We start from the raw sequence: 15,894 nt of genomic DNA, 5'->3' as shown, positions 1-15,894 counted from the left end.
ATTAAGACACAACGTGGGATGTGGGGTACACATTCGATTTTCTCTGCATATTCTCAAATCTCAAGTCTAAACTCTAGACTTCTAGAATTTACTCTTAAATTACCTGTGGACTTAAATACGCGTTTTCGTAAGTAAACAAAAGACGACGTGATTGTGACGAGACGTTTGGGAATCTCTGATGTAAGCAATCGACGTTAGGAAGAATCGGAGATAAGGATTCTCAATGAAGCACGCGGGGATAGCGAGAGCGGGGTGACGGGAGAACAGCGGCTGAGCGGAGTCGGGTGACGTGCGACGTGCGACGTGCGAGGGAGACAGGTCGGAAGTGAGAGAGGCACGGTGCGCGACGCCGCGCGTCGCGGGACGCGGGACTCTGCAGTCGCGGGAGCGACTGAGAGGGGACGACTTCGTGACTGGCTCGATTCGGAGCAGTAAGCGTGCCGAGACTGCCGAGCATGCGCACGCCACTGTCGCTCAGTCTCGCCGTGGCGGTCGCGGGAGTCGGTTGCCGCATTTCGTGGCGCTAATTCGATTTGAACGCATCGCTCGCGCGCGCGTAGGCGGTGCATCGCGTCGTCGTGTCGCGTCGAGCCATTGCTCCGAATGAGTTTTCCTCAATCTAGTGTTTGTGCGATACTTCGCGTCCTTCGCTTTTCCGTCGTGACAGCAAGATCGCCACGTAAATTCGACGAGAGGAAGCGCCAACAAACCGGCGCGGCGGTTGCTCTCCCGCGAGATTCGTCTCTCGTGCGTGGCAGTTCCGGCGCGTTTCAAACGGAAGTGAGAGTGTCGTTTGTGTGATCCGACGTGCCGGGCGTCCTTCGTTATGTGAACGAGATTATTGGACTTACGTATATTGACCTCGCGTAGGTGGATCCGTGTATCGGAATTTCGCGGGAACGTTCCCTATCGACGAGGCACTCGTGTCCATGGCGACGACAATCAACAAGTGCGGCGGGTAACAGTTGCGACCACGTGACAAGGTATATAACGCCACAGGATTCGATTGCTCTCTCTTTTCAAGTTTGTGCCACGTGAAGTAGAGAAACATCGAGATACGGAGAATCGTCGAGATATGTAGAACTCGTGACGGGATGAAAATCCGATCTCTACGACCGAATTGAATTATGTACAAATTGAACCGTTCGCGTTCGCTGCGAAGTTCGCTGTGATCGGAAGCGCTGCAATTTCAGACCTTCGCCGACAGCGAAATCGAACGACAGTTTGCACGACACGTTCCACGGAGTAAAACGACGAATCCGAGCCGACGAAGCCGAGGAGACGCGACGTTATCGCGTTAACTCGCGCGACAAAATCGTGGTCGTTCGGAATTTCGCGGAAGTGAAGCCGCTCGACGTTTCGCGGAAAAGTGAAGCGCCGGAAACGCAATCCGGCTCCGAGAGAAGAAGGCGGTGTGACCGCGCAGTGATATAATCGCGGGATCGTGAAAGAGACGCCGCGCGGCTGCGGTGGCCAGTGGTTTCTTGTGTTCGTTAGTGTTCGCTGTGTCGCGCCGACGTTTGTACGAGTAAATTTAAACTACGCTGCCTGGAACACGTGGATGCACGCCGTCACATCGTCATCGACGCGCACCTGAATGTCCGTTGGGATCCTCAGTTCAGTAAGTACTTCATTTTTGAAAGTTATATTGTACCCGTGTAGTCTGTTTTCTGTGACTAAACTAGACTTTTGATACATTTTTGGAACTTAAAATGAGATATATGTTTGATATCTGTCAAAAACGGGAAAGAGGATTCTAGTGCAGAAATAAAAAAAAACAGACCTATCGTGTAAAAATACAAGGTTCATTGCAATGGTGATCGAATATAATTTTGGAACTAATTTCTTATTAGTGATAAATTTCTAATAGCGACTTTATATTAGCTCATAACATTTTGTGCTAATTTTGTGATTGGTCATCGACTGCGCATCGCAGGAGCGAAATATCTTGTATTCTTACTTATTATGATTGTACTTAATGATTGCTAATGACGGAAATTCCAATTCTTGGAAAATTACGGAGAAAAAGAGTAACCCTAAAAAGGGGTTTTTTTGCTCGTTCTTTGGTCCCTCAATTTTTGGACTGAACTATGTCAAATGATACCTTACAATGAGATATTAATTACAAAGAAGTTTCAGGTTGAAGCAATTGACAATTATCATAGCTGAGGAGGGGAAGGGAGGGGATCACTACGTCTATGAGAAAATACGTTTTCTTTTACATTCTCAGCTCTGATAATAATTGTTATCTCAACTTCAAACTTCTCCGTAATTAATGTTTCAATATAAGGTAAAGTTTGGCGCACAGTTCAGTGGAGAGCTCAAAAAATAAGTGATTTTTGGGGTCACTTTTTTACACGTTTTGCGGATGTTCTCATGAGCTACAGCAACAAATAGCGTCAAAATAACTTTTAACATCAATCATTCCTTTCGTTAAATGTCGTTCCTGCATGATGATTCTGTAATTCTTAACGATAGCTAATATTATTATGTCATTGCGTAGCTTTTTTTACCATGCACAAGTTGCTTTTCATTAAAAAAGATAATAGTTCTCATTTGTGACGTTAACCAGTAGTGGATTCATAGGGGAGAGGGGGAAGGAAGGTTATCCTCCCTTAGAGTTTTTTTTAAATATTTTTAATATTTCTGAAATACTTAATTACAACTTTAATATTCCAAAAATATTTTTGAATGCAAAATATATTTTAATAGAAATATTTCTCAATAAAACAACATTTGCAATATAAAAGAAGAATAGATTTATAAAATATACTGAAAACTATCTTCTTGTCTAAGGAACAAATTAAATCATATATTTATTTCTGGATATATTATTCATTTGACAATTTGTCAAAGCTGTCACGTGAATATAGGTCATTTTGTTTTTGTATAACTCATTTTCAGAGATGTATAGTTACATATTAATTAATGAAACAAGTGGAAAGTTTTCGATGTATTTTATAGTTGGTTCTATCTATTGTGTTATTTTATTAAAATATATTTGCAAAAATTTTTATTGTATACTTTCTTATTTCACAATCTGAAGTAGTAGTGGTGACTGAATCGGAGTCTTAAACAGGCATTTTTGAAATATTAAACTGTCAAGAAAGCTCTAAATCATCTTTTAAAAAACGGTTTTTTTTTACATACAGATTTATTCATAAAAATAATTACAATGATCAATAATTGTTCTTTAAAAGATGATTCAAAACTGTTGACAACCTAGTGTTGAACAGTGTTCGAAAATTATTTAAAATATTGAAAATTGTTCGAATTGGACTTTAAAAGTTTTCTCCTTTTTATTTGATTTTTTGATCAGCATTTTCAAATTTTTTAATATAAAATTTAATATAATAAAATTTAACCGTATACGATAATCACACGAAGAAAAATAATAGGCACTGTGCTAAAATTTATTTGATTTATTTTCAAAGTACACACTAAGAAAAATCTTGAATGTCACTTTACATTTTGTTCTCACATATCATTAAACTTTGATTAATTGACATTTGTACCATAATTGTTGACAAGTAATAAGACATTTTTATCACAGAGGAATTTCTAATGCGCTCCAATGTCGATAGGTACAAATTGCATTTTCTTAGAGCAGCTATTTACATTTTAAATATGAATTCGAATAATCGCATACATCGCATAGGATTATGACAACTGGTTGACGTTGCGATCTGACAATAAAATACATAACTCGACACTCTGTTTTTTTCCTTCTCCTTCGCTCAACACGCGGGCAATGCGCATTGTGACGTCAATCGAAAAGTCGATTTATTACACGTAACGACCGGTGGAAGAGAATCGGCCGAAAAGAATTTAGAAACCGATTATTGAACGTATAATTTTGGTATTATTTATTGTGAGAAAGAAACACGAAACTTAGATCAGGGGGGAACTAGTCATAAAATTACTCGTAAATTATGCAGTTGATAAGAGTGTTTTCGGTTATTTATTATGAATGCGAAACTTATAGTTAATTCGATTGGACACACCAATGCGCATTGGTGCATATTAAAGCCATTATACATGATTTAATCTGAGTGTAAAAGTGAAATATTTTGAATGATAAACTACATACAATTTTATACAATCAGTATATATCTTAATATAAATCAAAAGATTTTTGCGTTTCTTGATCTTAGAAGAACTAAATTTCTCGACAAATACTTCTATACCCATTTTTTGTTTTTGCTTTTTTTTTAAATAATACATTTTAATTATTACACACATGTTCTTTAGGTAAAATAATTTTGAGAAATATACAGTCTATCTTATTCTTTATTAATGAATTACTATTTAATAATTATTTTCAAAAAATAAGGTTTCTTTTAAGATATCTTCCCCGTACACGCGCGTAAATATTTTTGGCACTCATTGTATTTTACCTAACAGCACAATAAAGTGTATTTTCACAGTTTAATCGATTTCTATAACATTAATATTATTTATAATAATAAACATATATTTTTACATTAATTTATATACAACTTTAATGTACACCAGAGTATACTGATTGTATCCAATTGAGTTCGCTATTAGACGGACTAGACGCAAAATTGTAAATCACGCAACCGATAAGAGTTTTCCTCGTTTTGCCGTTATATCCTTGTCATCGAGTTCGGTATCTAAAACGAAGTGAGATCGTTAAATCTAGCACAGCTCCGATCATCCAATCAAACACGATATCCGATCGACGTGAATCTGCGCAGCGAATTAACAGCTGCGTAACGAAAGTGAGGCTCGTTGTTTACAGGAGCTGCCTAGCCGGTAGTGTGTACGCGTATTTCTACATCTCGGATCGAAGCGCGAGCATATTACAGCGTAGCGTCGCGACGCGAGTACGGGGCGATGATTCGTTCGATTTATCGTTGTGACGATCGGTATCTGCCACGCCGGCGTGGCAACTCGCTCGGCCGGTGCGCGTCCATCCTTGAAGGCGAAATCCTGATTACGATTCCGCTCGATGCCGCGGTGACATCACCGTGAAATCATCATCCTCGTGGAATGTCCCGCCTCGATTAAATCTCCGCGTGTCTAGTACCGTGCTACCTGCTTCGAGAAGATAATTTTTTCCTCTTATTTTCTCACGTTTTCTCGTTCGTTCGTTTGCAGAGTAGAGTGATGTAACATGTTTAGAATATTCGAACTTATGATTCTAATTGTTTAACTTTGCTGTGAGTAATGTTTGAACAATTTAATATTTTTTATTATCTCTGTGTTTTGCAGGACGAAATTGCATTAAAATTTCGATCTTGTTCGACGATTAATTTGTTTGGAATATGATTGAGATGTGGATTTATTTGCTTTACGATCTCGTAGAAAGCGAAGAAATCATGTTAATGAAACCAGATGATGATACTTTGTAATTGAAGTCTTTTCATTCAACGCTTGTGATATGATTCTGAATGAATATTGCAATATACAGCTGAAAATTATGAATGCCTCAAACGCATATTAAAAGAAGCGTGTTTATTTACGCTTACTTCATAAATTAAGCGTGAACGAAAAGAAGCGATCATCGTATGCTGTTATTTCGTACGTGATTAATGCAGTATAGTAGTTGCGTTTAGCAGAAAAAGGAGCTTTTTGCAATTGTTGTAAGATTCTTTAATATAATTTATTATATTAAACATTACATATATTTAGATTCAGTGAACTATTAATAGTAAGAACTAATCATATTAAAAAATCTTAACAATTGCAAAACTATTTTTTCTGCTGAACGCAATCATTGATGTGCGTTTCTTGGAATAATAACACAAATATTTTACATCTTAGTTATTATTTATTTTACAGTGCGTGTGATGATTGATAATGAATAAGACGGCTGATATTGTTATATGCTGTTAATTTGACATAATTAAAATAATACGATATTTAATAATAAAATTAAGCAATTAAAATAAATATTTTCAGAAATTATTATTTTAATTATATAAATTGTAATACATAATAACAATAAGCTACAAATAAATAATAAAAGAATTACGTTGCTTGTATCGAAGAATCGATTATGAAAAGATGTTTACACTTTGCGAACCAATTTATAAGATACAATTTTTGATTAAAAAAAACGCAACGTAAAGGTTAAGAATATTATTATACGTTTAAAGATAAAAAATAATATTGTACGTTAATTAATTAAAATTAATTATATGTTTTCTACAGTGATCTACTTGTAAAAAGAACTGCACTTTATATTATTTATGATGCTTGATGAAAATCTAAGCGATAATAGTGAACAATTCTTGTGTACACCCGTTGCTATGTTCGCATTTCTTGCAGAAATTGCAACGCGGCAATTTACATAAAGCGAGCAGTTATCGCGTCGCTCGTAAATAGACATAATGCGATTGCGAAACTCAAAGCTCTCTGCATTACGTCGACAATGGCAACGCTCGATTTCTTAATTCAAAGCGGGAGGGCGAGTTATTTCTGCCAGACGGATCGCAGCAGAGAAGTAGCTTTCTGTTTGCAGCTTTTATTTTACATGGACACTAACAACACAGATTCACAGTTATTATTAAAAAGGATAAATTCTCTATGTAAGATACACGTTAAAAAGAACCTCTGTTTCGAGTTTCTACCTCCGTTTTACTTTTTATTATTTTTTATAAACAACATATTAAGTCTTTTCGCTTTGCTTATACTTTTCATATACACTCAGAATCTTCTCTTTCTCTCTCTTCAACGTCTGAATGCATATTTATTTTCTTTTAAGTTCAAAAATGTTTTAAGATATTTCAAACAACGCGAATAGACCTATTAGAGGTTTGAAAAACTTGCGTGGAAACTGCGTTTTTTTTTATCACGATTCGAGGGTCATATTATTGATCGACCATGAGACTGTAAATAAACGCTACCTTATTGTATCAGTCAGAACGCAGAGAGATGAGATACCCTGCTGCGTCGTGAATGACGTTTATCACGTTCAATTAAATATCGCTGCTTCTCCTTCCAAGAATGACGAATCACACGGATATTTTTGTTCTTCGCGATATGTAGTATGTATGTATATACACGTGTTTAAAACGCAGCCTATCAGCTCTGATAAGATTTCGTCTATGATTTTTGGAAACTAATCGATGTTTGTTGGTTTATCGTTAACAAGACACGTAGCAGAGATTTTTCGATTTTCAGTGACTAATACAAGGAATGTAATGGTTATTATCGATCACCCATTAAAAACAACTGTTGTTTAGATTGTTAATTATCGACACGAAAGTGATCGTTTCATGAAATTTATTATGGAGAAGTGACGACGCGTCTTCCTTTGTTCGTGATGATGAGCGAGCTATGACTACTTTACTGCTAGGCTTCCAACGAAACACGTGGTCAGCACGTGTGGCTGCTCTTCCGAAAAGCTTCATATATTTTATGTGATATACTCCAATCATTCAACGGAAGTACGTTCTTTGTTCAAGCTACTACCTTTTACAAAGTATAAGACATTAATAATAGAAAAAACGGATGTAACTATCATCAACCAAGTTTATCAAAGTTATCTTTATTTTATTCTGAAAAATTATAATATAAAATATCATAATTTATTAGTTAAAGAGAAGTAAAATTATTTAAAATTCTTAATTTTTAAAATATATTTAATTGTTGATAAAATTTAAGTATTAAATTTCACGGGCATATAATATGATAAATTAAATGTAATGATCTTTGATGGCGTCATTCTTCTATCATACTTTATAGATTCTATAAATATTATAAACTTTCACAACTTTCATAGGAGATCTTTGATTTTATGCAATATTTTACGTGTAGAAAAAAAAAAGAAAAAAATAGGAAAAGAAATAATTGTTAGACGTTTCCGATGTACAGGATTAATTACGTTGTCGATGATCCTCTGACTCCTCTTCGCTTCCTTCTTGATCCTTCAACTTTTACGTACCGCCGCGGAGTCACTCGTGTCCCCTGCATGATTTACATCCCGCATTTATGACGCAACGTAAAATCGCGCGAAACTTTTCGCGAGCCAACCCCAAGTGCCGGGAGCGCTCTTCTCTTCGCGCGCCTCTAAACGACTGTATATCTCGATGGGTGATGTGTGAAATATTTATGCGCGATCCGGGCTTTATTCCTCGGAATACGAGTGCCGCAAGGAGCAGCGGTAATACGTTTGTATCGTTGTGAGGGAAGTAGGAAAGCGGGAGCCTTTGCGCGTCGCAAGCACTTAAAAAAAAAAAAATGCGTTCCACGATGTTTCAAGGTCTATTTAAAAAGTTGAAATAACAGCGTTGACGGAAATTTTCTTGTTTTATCTTTCAGTATCTGCGCAGAAAAGTAGCGTGGCTAAAACGTAGCTGCAAATTCATTCAAGCGACCTTCTAACGCAAACGGAAAACGTTAACGGCGCGAAGGCAATTGCGCGTGGGAATTTAATTTTCTTACCGCCTGCCGGGGCCGGTTACGCGCGCGGTAATGACCGGTACTTATTGTGTCATTGGGTCATATTTCTCGAGGAATTATGGTTATGCTGTAGCGCGCTTCTTTGAAATCGAGCCCGCAGCCTATCGACTGTCCCTCCAACGAAGGACGGCCCTAAAGACGACCTCCGTTAACCAGGATTACCGTCGATAGAATATGGAGGTGTAATAATCTTATAATTCTTTATAGAATTTAAAGAAATTTATTTTAATCCAGATTCTCTAAAAATAGTAGAAAGTTAAAATTTTAAGATGATTCACGCACAAATTATATTATATTAAAATTATATGTGTGAAAGCTTTGGTATAAATTGAAATAAAAAACTAATGTCAATGGTTGTTAGAATATCCTTAAAAAAATAACAAGATCTCGTTGAATAAAAATAAATGTCTAATTAACTATCTTCGGAATTTATTGCGTTGCTTTAATATTCAAAAAAGATGTTACTTCATTTTATTTTAATATAAGAACATTTTTTTATCGATAAAGTATTTTTTTATCGATAAAGTAATCGTCAATTCAGAAATAAATAATGTCTTAGTATTGATACGATAAAACAGTGAGGAGCTATCGAGTTATCATAGTCTATCAGTAAAGATAACATCAACAGGAACATAAAGGAGAAGCGTTTATTGATCAGATCGTGATTCAAATATGCAAATAGGCGCCGTCGATCTAGTCAATCACTCTGATTGATTACATACACGCGTACATTGATACGTTGAACTACACTCCTTGTGTTGCGAGGAGCACAATTGACAATCGAGGAAATCGAAAGCAATTACAGTCAATTAAATAGTAAGCTATTGTCACTATTCGGTGCATAAGAGCGTTTCACTTCACTCGTGCGTGAAATGGAGTGAAGAGAGAAAAATCGACACGCGACGAGCACGGCAATGCGTGCTGGTTACGAAAATATTTCTCTATTTAATGCCGGAAACTGACTATGTGGGTGGTCTTCCGTCGATAGAGCAGCCGATAGAGCGCGATAAAACCGACCTCAATGTCGTAGAAATACTTGTTGCCAGCACGAGATCAAGAAGTGATCCTGAAACACGACGAAGAATCGATTCTTTGATGCATTCGAAACAGCGTGCAGTCAAGTAAACATCGAGTCAAATATGAAATCATGTGAACATTATTTTGATATATTGCAGGCTGAACTAATTACTGTACTACTCAATACACGAATCTACGTTAATGCGTCAATAAAACTTGACAGAATTCAGCAAACGCAAAGTTTTTTAAATGATCATATAGCACAATTAATTATTGTTAGATTAATTATTATTACATATTTTTTAGAATTTCTTCTACATACAAATTTAATGTCGAAAAAGGTAAAGGCAATCTGTATATTAAAAGTTAGAATGTATGTTTTGAAAAAGTTACGGCGTAAATAAATGCAGACCTACTTTGTCCGACGATGAAGAGTCGCGCCGAGAAGTCATTGATAGTACCGGTATCAACGCCTCTGGAGAGCTTCTCGTCTCGCATAAGGATTAAGTTCTCTGAGGTTGTTTGTAAAGACCTAACGCATGAATCATATCATGTCCCTTCCTGCTTGCTTACTCTGATATTTGCTTGTAGTTAGTCATACATATTTGTGGCTTGCTGAAGTTCGAAGAAAATGTCAAATGTTAATGTTTCTGTTAATGTTACAAAATTGATCTTGCTCCATTCGTTTATTGTTACTATATGTGACAGTACTTTAGAATTTCTGATGCTCGAAAATATTATCGTTTTAAAACATTATATTTATTCACTTATTGTTATTTAAGTCTTATTAGTAATTTTTACTATGGCATTTATGAGCTAATATTGTTAAAATATTGATAAGCTTTGTCTTTAAGTGAATATGAAACACGCTGTTACCACATTAGCTTATTAATATGAGCATTTAATATTTTTACAAAAATATCAAATATTATCATAAAATCGTAGTTTAAAATAATATATTATCCTCGTAACATTTATACAACATTTTTGGCATTTTCTACTGCTAATACTTATTATTATTGCAACATATCTTATTCCTTATTAACATTCAGTATGCATATTTGGCATATTTCATCATTTAATATTTATCTCACAAACATCGTTTGTGTGGAATTTGTAAGCATTTTTATGACACATAATTTACTTTACGAGTGTAATATAAGGTGTAATATAAATAGATTATAAATTTCTCGTTACTGATGGGTTTATAGACAAAAGAGAATGTTCTAGCATGTATTAGTGTCTCAATGTAATTTATTCGAATATTATTTTCTTTTAATCGATTCGTAAAAAGCTGATTTCGTAAGACGCATATCAAAAATGACATTTAGAATGCACGAAATGACCACCTTGCGTCATGCTGCAGGAACGCTTATAAAACTTATTATTTTATATTTATATTTCTATAAATATATAATAAATATATAAGATTAATTTGGATGATTTACAATTTTTTAAATTATACAATTTATGTAAATGATTAACTTTCTACTTATTTAATGGATATAAAATTATTAAGAGACGCAGTAATTCTGAATTATCATAATTGATGAATTTACTTTAATATTGGAATAAACTTTACTACATTTATTTAATGACTGGATTTATGGATGAGAATAAAAAAAACAAGGAAATAAAAAGAAAAGAGAAAGGAAATGAAAAAGATGATAAAAAAGAAAACGCAAGGAGATATACGTGATATAAGGATCTGCTAGATTGACTTTTTGTTTAGACATAAAAGGTTACCCGTTTATCTGTGACACAGACTTGGATGTCACAAGAAAGATCCATCGTTTTCATCAGACGATGAGCGATGAATCGCTAGGACCACAAGAAGGGAGGATTCCCTGTAAGGATCATCGATACATCTCTCTTTTTAACCATTCGCGGTCTCCTCTTATCCCTGTTCGTCCTTTATGTATCAGAATCGACCGTGTGTAAAACCAGTTCTGCGACTTGGGGATGGCGCGAGAGGATAGAGTATCTTAGCTCGCGAACTCGCGACTATTCCAGAGCAAAATGGATCATGCTGATCACGCTTCATTAGTTTTTTCTTATTCTATTCTTTATCGTCATCCTCATCGTTGAATCGTGCATTTAGTATCTGCTGTATCTGCTGTATGCGATTTCTAATAATGTTTGCCCCTTCAAATACTAAACGACTTTATCATGGAAAATACGAAAAAAAACATTTTAAAATTATATTTTTATTGATATATATTAGTTTTTAATTTATTTACTTTTATTTTGTGATATGTTTAATGACATTATGCTTAAGTAAGTAGACAAAATTTTTGCTTTTTAACGTAAATATAAACTTAATTTAACTTTTGATTAGAAATACATATATATTTAATTGACGCTTATACAATTATGACTTGAGGAAAATTTCTTAATTTTGAAAACATGTAATACGAGAAAATTTATTCGTACAGGTTAAAGTCGTGCATGTCTCGTGATAGAAGCAAATGCAGATAGATTGCTTTAATAAATTTGATCAGTTCAGCCTACTGCAAAAATAACGAAACACGGTGAACCGACTGGAAACTATATTCGATTTAATTTTGCGTACATCGTGATTTTAACGTAATTCACAGTTATATGGCGTTTATATTGCGGGATTCAACGCGAACGTTTGCCGCGCGCGTCGCGACAAGATATCATAATTCTAAGTTCTACGACCCGTACAAGTATATCGGCGTTGCACTTTCGAGATCCTTTCGCGCAGGATTGAGACGGTAGATAAGGGCTCGCACAATGTAAAGCAGCCTCTTCTCTGACGCGATCCGAAGCCCGTAGGAGCGAGTCGGATCTCCACGGATAACCGACACGGCCGTCAGTGAAGTAGAAGTACAAGATACTCGCCGTTCAAAATGCAACGAGCTATCGCAGTGGAAGCACGACCACCGCGCGAGTTATTCGCCGCCGTTCGAATGCCACGATGCAATCATTGCTGAAGAAGCACGACCACCGAGCGATCGTATTAACCTCATGATGGGAAAAGCCCGGTCGTTCTATGATACTTTGGGAAATGTTTTATCCTCATTGGTGATTAAGAAGAAAAACGAGATCATGCGCGAGATCATATATTAAAGGAATCTGGAATAACGAGAGAGAAACTCAGAAAAAAAATAAACAAAATAGACGGACCGAAATTTTTATTGAATTAGATAAATAATTCTTTTTATTTATTTGTTTATTCTTTATTTTAAATTATTCGCAAGTTTCGAGAGTTTCGAATAATAAGTGCGACTGATTCTAATTCTGGATACTGAACGGATTGAGGCAGCTCTCTTCCTTACATCGCTTAAACAAACATCGTGTCGGATCCGATTCGAGACACATCGTTTTCTTATTCTCTTGTAGACGTTGCAGCGATGGACTGTTTATTTGTATTACTGCAATAGCTCAAGCTATGACCTAAATGTTTTCTGACTATCTCATAGGGTGCAGAGAAATTTACGTTAACTGAGCTCTGAAAATGTGCACGAGACATAACTCACGTGATAAATCCAGCAGATTGAATTTAAATTATGAGCGAAATGAAATTAAACGAAATAAATTACACACAGGTATAAAAATGATACGCTGCTTCTCGACATAAATAATATATATTATATATAATGTATAAATTTATATACATATATGTATATAAATTATGCTTATTTATTTGTATATGTTATAAAGCGGTTAAACGCCGATACATTATTTACTCAGGGGGAAGTTTGTTACTTAATAACGATTATTTTCGAGCTTGTTATTAAGTTTTCGCGTATTCAAGTCACGAGGTGAATCGTATGAAACACGCGATAAACTGTAAATCGTGTGATAATAACTCTCGTCACGCAATCTTCACGATCACGTTATGTCGATATTCCCGCACGACTCCGTGTACATTTTACAAACGCGATAAATCAAGACGTTGCACTATGCCCGTTTTTCATGCTTTCTATCTCATCGTTTCCCTATTACGCTCGTGCAGCATACGCCTACTAACAAAGTCAAGTCTCGCTAAATGGCATGGAGAACGTGAAAATGAAAATAGATTGCCGTAATTCAAGAAGAAGATGCATAATCACATTTAATAATCTTTAACCTTTATTTCTTATTATTGCTCAGCTTCTCTTGAGGAAAAATAAGTGCCACGATGTTGCAACATGAACATAAGAGGGAAGTTTTCAGAATATTAGAATTTCAATTCTTTCAAATCTATTAAATAAATGTGAAGTAGTTTATAAATGAAATGAAATTAATCTGCAATCAAAAAGTAAAAATATTTTTACTCTCTCTCTGTTTGTAATTTTTTTTTACTGTTGTAGACTTTCAATAAGTATAGAAAAATTCAAGATTATTTCTCAACATCTCTATTATATTATCAATAGTTTTTTGACAAGATATTTTATGATGTAAAGAACTGAATTTCGTTTAATTTAGAGAAATACAGTGAAATTTTGCTTGTACCAAAAAAGCATAGATTGCAGACGGAGGATCAATATAAAATTTTATTGTTTAACGGAATATTTTTTTATTATATATTTTTAAATTTTATTTAGCTTGCGGCAGAAAATAAGGATATTTTTGAAGATTTAATTAATGCTATTTGTAATTCGAGAGAAATGGTTAAAACAGAATGTGTCGTGCCAGGATGAATGCCACAAGAGACTGAGTATGTGCGAACCGTAAGAACGTATGAAGTCGTAAAAGTAACAAAGGGACCACACATACGCGGATGATACGTTTGATCCTTAAGCGTGACGAAGAATGCACTAAAGAAGGGATTCTTAACGATCTGAATTCCTCCAAGTTAACTTGGGAGCCAATTGAGAAGAATCTTTAAGGCGAGAGCTACGCTTGTTATAAATTTCCCAGTTAATTATATCTAAGGATTCAATAAACATTTTATTGCGCACATTCCTACAGGCGTACTCCCGCAAAGAACTCAATTTACCGCAACAGATGTTGCAGATAATTCGAGAATAAATTGTTGAAACGACAATTTCCGGCATTCTTACAATTCTCATTAACATTTCTTAAATTCTCTCGAAGATTACGTTCGTACATTCTTCTGATTTTTTATTGTAATAAAATTTATTCTTGTCCGTTTTTTATGTTATAAAAATTTTACTGAATTGATTGATGTACTCGTATAATTTTTTAAACTACTATAGTTGAAAAAATGATTGACTTAAATGATTTGTATAAATATAAATACATCATAGAAAATATTTAACATAATCAAGATTAATTTAATAATTATATTAGCTTAATTATATGTCTCTTTTTCGCTCTTTCTCTTTTTATAAGTAAAAAAGTGTTTTTTTAATCAAAAATTCATATTTACAGCCTGTGTTTATACATAGTATTAACATATCTGGTAAAAAGACTTTCATCACACATTGATAGCTATTTGCCGAAAGAGATTTCTAACCATAAAGATCTTTTTTTTAATGTAAAACCGGAACCAGCTATTCCGCGACGAATGTTTAGAGTCATTTAGCAGTCGCTAAACGCCGCGGGTAGCCTCTTGAGCGACCAGCTCCTTTCAGTTCAAGTTTCCATCCATTGAATACCTCGTAGCGGGTTCTTCGAAGGGAGAGAAACGGAGAGAGGTTGTATGGAGGCCTTGCAAGGTTACCTATCTCTTAGCGAGGTCTACGAACTACTTTCGAGTCTACCTATGTACATTTGATATTCACAATTCTTTTAGGTTTTAGGCAATTTAAGAATAAGGTACTTTAATACATATATTATATAAAATAAGGAATGGGAGAAATAAAAATTAATAGACAAAAATATATTTTGTAATTTATATTACTTTTGATATTATTTTTAATTTAAATTAATAATAATTTGAAGTTATTATTAACACATGTACACAATTATTATATATTATCAATATTAATTCAAATTTCGATTTTCATGTATTGCACAAGTAATAAGGAAAGGATAAATATTAAGTTTGTAATAATATTCGATATCTTAATCTTTCATCTTATCCAACATCTTAAATTATTCAGTCAAATTCACTGGTGATTTCAGTTAGATTGGATAATTGGACAGACTTCCATGGTAATTTCCTCTTGACATTAAATATTCACGGAAGTTACGAGCAGAATCGTGGGTGCGCGATTTCCGCATGACAAAATCGTTTTCTCTGTTCATCTTGGAGAGTCGGCATACCGAACGTGCACGTTGGCACGTTAATTCTGACTGTAACAGGGCAACGCGGTCGCGTCGCGAGCGTAACACTTTGTAATTACCGGCCGTCATTATCGTGCTACTCGACTTGACGCGATGATTACGGTGCACCAGACAGGAGCAAATCGAGAGTGCTCGCTACGGTGCGTGGTCGCGCGAAACACCCCGAAGCGCGAGTGGCATCGCGAGGCCAGGTAGTTCACTGGGCCCCGATTAACGCCGCCTGACGGGGCCCTTCCTGCGGAA

General features: G+C 35.2%; 1 protein-coding gene across 4 annotated transcripts in view; it reads left to right on the top strand.

Moving 5' to 3' along the window:
- The first annotated feature begins 421 nt into the window (after window positions 1-421).
- cv-c (RhoGTPase activating protein) overlaps window positions 422-15,894 on the top strand; it is a 243,896-nt gene continuing 228,423 nt past the window's right edge. For 2 of the 4 annotated variants that reach the window (XM_087405032.1, XM_087405031.1), the window contains exon 1: window positions 422-1,621. The gene's annotated coding sequence lies outside the window, so the exon portion shown is untranslated. The remainder of the gene's footprint in view (window positions 1,622-15,894) is intronic. The other 2 variants (XM_011066803.2, XM_087405033.1) reach the window with 1 other exon arrangement.

The sequence above is a fragment of the Acromyrmex echinatior genome, chromosome 4 (assembly GCF_024713525.1).
Source record: "Acromyrmex echinatior isolate Ae372 chromosome 4, ASM2471352v2, whole genome shotgun sequence".
NCBI classification, from domain to species: Eukaryota; Metazoa; Arthropoda; class Insecta; order Hymenoptera; family Formicidae; genus Acromyrmex; species Acromyrmex echinatior.
The sequence above is the reverse complement of the archived record's forward strand: the minus strand, read 5'-3'. Positions and strand labels throughout refer to the sequence as shown.